Source organism: Malaclemys terrapin, chromosome 13 (genome assembly GCF_027887155.1).
Source record: "Malaclemys terrapin pileata isolate rMalTer1 chromosome 13, rMalTer1.hap1, whole genome shotgun sequence".
Taxonomy (NCBI): domain Eukaryota; kingdom Metazoa; phylum Chordata; order Testudines; family Emydidae; genus Malaclemys; species Malaclemys terrapin.
Window position 1 is genome coordinate 35,991,575 of NC_071517.1, and position 4,805 is coordinate 35,996,379.

At 45.2% G+C, this 4,805-nt stretch overlaps 1 pseudogene; it reads left to right on the top strand.

The window, feature by feature from the left end:
• Window positions 1-1,535: 1,535 nt before the first annotated feature.
• On the top strand, window positions 1,536-3,295 carry LOC128848019 (olfactory receptor 14A16-like; annotated as a pseudogene).
• Window positions 3,296-4,805: the final 1,510 nt, after the last annotated feature.

Genomic DNA, 4,805 nt, shown 5'->3' on the forward strand with positions numbered 1-4,805 from the left:
TCCAGAGTGTTTGCAACCCCTCCCAGCTTGGTGTTATCGGAAGTTTTAGAAGCATATGCTATCCTCCATTATCCAAGTCATTATTGAATAATGGCCTTAAAAATGACATCTGAAAAGAGTTGCAGGTTTTGATCATAAAATTATGGGTGGATTTTCACCTAGGGGACTGGGATGACCAATTCTAATTAAAACTATTTTGGTGACCAAATATCTATGAGCGACCTTGAAAATCCCATCATTGGTCATATTGGCCCGTCCATGAACACAAATAGCCTACATCGCCAAGAGACAGGTAGAGTTGTATGACTCTGAGGTGTTCCAGCTAAAAGCTCCTGGAATTAATTTTAATAGATCTGGTTAAAAAAACAGGGGAGATGATCAGGATCATCTTACACACTTTAAAAAAATAAAATTAATATAAATTAATTCATAGAAATTTAGAAAAAAATCATAGAAATTTAGAATTTATTTTTTAAATCTACCATTTTGTTAGGTTTTTGGAGAAAATTTGTTCTCATTTTTGGTGGAGTTCAAATTAGATTAATAGATTCCAAGGCCAGAAGGGACCATAGTGACTGTCTATTCTGACCTCCTGTATAACCTGGCCCATAGAACATCCCCAAAATAAAACCTAGAGCAGATCCTTTAGAAAAACATCCAATCTTGATTTGAAAGTTGTCAGTGTTGGAATCTACAAAATAAGTAATTAATAATAAACTAAGTGAGATATTCAAAGAGGGTTAATGGAGCTGGGCACTCCTCTCCTTTTGAAAGTGAATGGGATTTAGAAACACAAATCCAGTTGGTTCCTTTGAGCACTGCAGCCTATCTGGATAATGAAAGCATGCAGTTACTTTGTAGCAGATAAAACTCTATGAGGGGTAGAAACTCACCTTCCTCATGCCATAGACTATACACTAGCTGATGATGATGATGAGAGTCCGCCATGGACAGGTTATTCTAGAATTGTCCTCTGTAGGGCCTCTTAGACTTTCCTCTGACTCAGGTCGTACTAGCCACTGTCAGGGACAGAATACTGGACTGCATGATCCAAGGGTCAGATAGACAGTTCCTATGATCTAGACCCTGGTGCCTCGTTGTAATTGTGATTATTTTAGTTTCTGAAAACTCTTCAGGGAAGTAGAAGGCAAGATAAAATATTGTTGGCTCTGGACTGTTGAGGGCTCCAGGGAGTGAGTCCCTCAAGCCCGTAGAAAACAGACATTGATAAATCACCTCCCCTCAGCACAAAAGTTTTTGACACACAGCTCATCTGCAGACAGCACGGATCTCAATGTATTTCCAGCAGCTCAGCCTCAGTGTGGTGGGGGAAAGGCCTCACTGTCTCAGTCTCTCCCATTGAAGCTGCTCCACTTTGTATCAAGAATTAAATAGTCATGGGAGCAGGGACTTGAACTTGGCTCTTCCATTCACCAGGTGAGTGCCCCAAGTACCACGCTGGAGAATCACTCTCACTCCCCTACCCTGGCCCAATGGCTCTCCATTGTTACTCGAAACAGTCATTTTTGATGGCAATGGAGAGTCACTGGGACAGAAGGTGAGATGCAGTCTTATGTAGTCATTAGAGGAGGTGACTGGCAGTCATGACACCTCATTTGTGTTCCCAGCTCTGGGAGGGAATTGAGTCCAGTGTGCAGAGCCAGAACTCCTGGCCTGTATTTCCAGCTCTGGGTGGGGTGTTGGATTTAGTGGGTTAGAGCAGGGGGTGAACTGGGAGTCAGAACTCCTGGGTTCTCTTCCAGGCTCTGGGAGGGTGTTTAGTTGAATGGTTAGAGAAGCAGGAAGGGAGCCATATTCATGACTCGAGTTTACTGTGTATTTATGGCTTGGTTTGGTCACCTCCATACGAAAAGCTGCTCCTGTTTAGAGCAGTATAAATGGTGAATAATTCCATGGCATGCAGTGAAATTACTCCACATTTGCAGCATCTCCCTGACAGCAGAATCTGGCCAGAAAGACCCCCAATTCTGCTCAGAAAGCTGATGATAGTAATATTTATACACCGTTATTCAGAATTCAACCCACCTCTGGGTAACAGAGGTATACAAATTTTTTAAAAGCAATTGTTCCAATTTCTCCAATTCATTACCCTGTTGTAATTTATGAATAACTGCTGTGGAGTCCATTCAGGTGATTTTATTTTCTCTCACCCCAGTGTAAAAGAGGAGTAACTCCATTGGAGTCACTGGGGCTGTTTTCTCCATCCTCATTCCCATATTACACCAATCTTCACAAGATAAGGGTCTGACTCAAGGAAATTAAGGTGGTTTTCACAAAAGGAGAGTTATTTTAATGATCTAATCCTGGCCCTTGCTCTTGTCCCTCTCTCTGCAACCATCACACGATGTCCTGAGAAAGAAACCGAACCACCGTGACCGAGTTTCTTCTCCTCGGATTATCTGATGTTCGGGAGCTGCAGATTTTGCACTTTGTGGTGTTTCTTGTGATTTACCTGGTAGCCCTGGTGGGGAATCTTCTTATCTTCATGGCCATAGCCTTTGACCACCACCTTCACACCCCCATGTACTTCTTCCTGATGAATCTGTCCATTATAGACCTTGGCTCCATCTCAGTCACCATTCACAAATCCATGGCAAACTCCCTCATGAACACCAAGTCCATTTCCTATGCTGGATGTGTTGCCCAAGTCTTTTTCCTCTTCTTCTTGTTGGGAGCAGATTTTTCCCTTCTCGCCATCATCTCGTACGGCCGATATGTCGCCATCTGCCAACCACTGCACTATGACACAGTGATGAACAGCAAAGCTTGTGTCCAAATGGCAGCTGGTGCCTGGATCAGTGGGATTCTCAACTCTGTCCTACACACCGGGATTACGTTTGCATTGACCTTCTGTGGAGGCAACATGGTGGATCAGTTCTTCTGTGAGATCCCCCAACTACTCAAGCTCACTTCCTCTGACTCATATCTGAGTGAAGTTGGGTTTCTTGCATTTAGTGTGTGTTTACTCTTAGGCTGCTTCGTTTTTATGATTGTGTCATATGTTCAGATCTTCAAATCAGTGCTCAGAATCCCCTCTGAGCAGGGCCGGCATAAAGTCTTCTCCACCTGCCTTCCTCACCTCACTGTGGTGTCCTTTGTTGTTTTCACTGGGGCCTTTGCCTACCTGAAACCCACCTCCAGCTCCCCATCTGCTCTGGATCTTGTGGTGGCAGTTCTCTATTCCATATTGCCACAAATCATGAATCCAATTGTCTACAGCCTGATGAACAAGTAGATGAAAGCTGCCCTGAGGAGACTGACTGGGTGTAGGTAATTCACCAAGCATTGATTTTTATGTCTTTATCTAATTAAAGTTTGCTCACATAGTATCTGTTCAGTAATGTCAGTTATTTCCATGACCACACAGCTTGAACACAAACAGGTCTGATTCTGATCTCAGTTGCACCAATGCAAATCCAGATTAACTCCGTTGATGTCACTGCCACTGCAGTGATTTATACTAGGAGAAAATCTGGTCCAGTTGTGGATTTAAATAGGTGTAAAGTGTGTGCACAAGAGGAATCAGACTTTCATTCTGTGCCAAAACAATATCCATTACACGGCTTGGCCACATGCACCCATTCCATGGCCACTGATAACAATGATAGGAGTTGTCTTGCTTGTGCGCATAAATCAGGAGTGGCTTTGTTGGAACCAAAGGAGTCAGACTGGTGTAAGACTGGGGTAGGTGAGAAGAGATTTCGGGTAGGTCTGTAACACATCAGTGTAGTTCCATTGACTCTGGTGGCGCTAAAGCAATTTTCAGCATCTGTGCATCTGAACTACTGCCTCCAATGGGGCTGTATATCCATTGCCACAAGCTGGGGACTGGGCCCATTGTCTTATAAACCACCATTTGTGGCCGAACCACTAGCGGGGGACAAGGAGCCAGACTGTGTTAGCCTGGCTCAGGTGTACATTTGGGATTGTGAGAGATGAAGAGACTGGCTAGAAATTACAGGAGGTTTCAGTCAGCGGGGCGATGTTCTGGAGCAGCCTCCCAATAGCAGTTGTGGGAGGCAAACGAATGAATTAGTTTGAAGAGCGAGATGGACACATAGCTGAGTGGGATTGTAAGATGGGCCTGCTTGTGATGGTGGGGGCCCAGGCTCAACAGCCCTGGGGCTCATTTCCTGCGTATGTCTTATGGTCCTAAAAGCTTCAGGGTTTCATCTGGCCACTGGCAGGGGTCAGGAAGGGATACCTCCCCCTCCACCCCAGTGTATTCTGGGAGGGTTTTTTTTAAATCTCTGAAACATCGGGGCAGCCCTAAATGGAGATGGGCCATTGGGTGGGATGTGTCAGGACTCTGACGTGGCACTGAGCCATTTTCTCTCACTTGGGAGCTTGGCTGGCTTGGTTTTGCCCACATGCTCTAACTGATTGCCATTTGGGGGTCAGGAAGGAATTTTGTCCCCGGTCAGATTGGCAGGGACCTTCGGGGGAGTGAGTGTAAAGGGTTCGCATTCTTCTGCAGTGTGTGGTCTGGATCACTTGCCAGGATTTTCTGGGTGTATCTCAATCATTTCCCTGCCATTGCAGGGGTCTTGGGCACTGGTGCCCCTCAGTCTCTCCTATTGTTTGTCAGTGGCACAGAACTGTCTAGTCTCCTGAGGGCTGTGACACTTTAGTCTAATTTCAGTTGTTGGGTTTGGTCTGCGGGTGCCACGTGGTGCTGGCATAGAGCAAGTCAGACTGGATGATCTGGTCATTCCTTCTGGCCTTGAAGTCTGTGACTCTGTGACCTTATGGATATTCATGGAGGGGAAGAGGAGAAGGGGCCA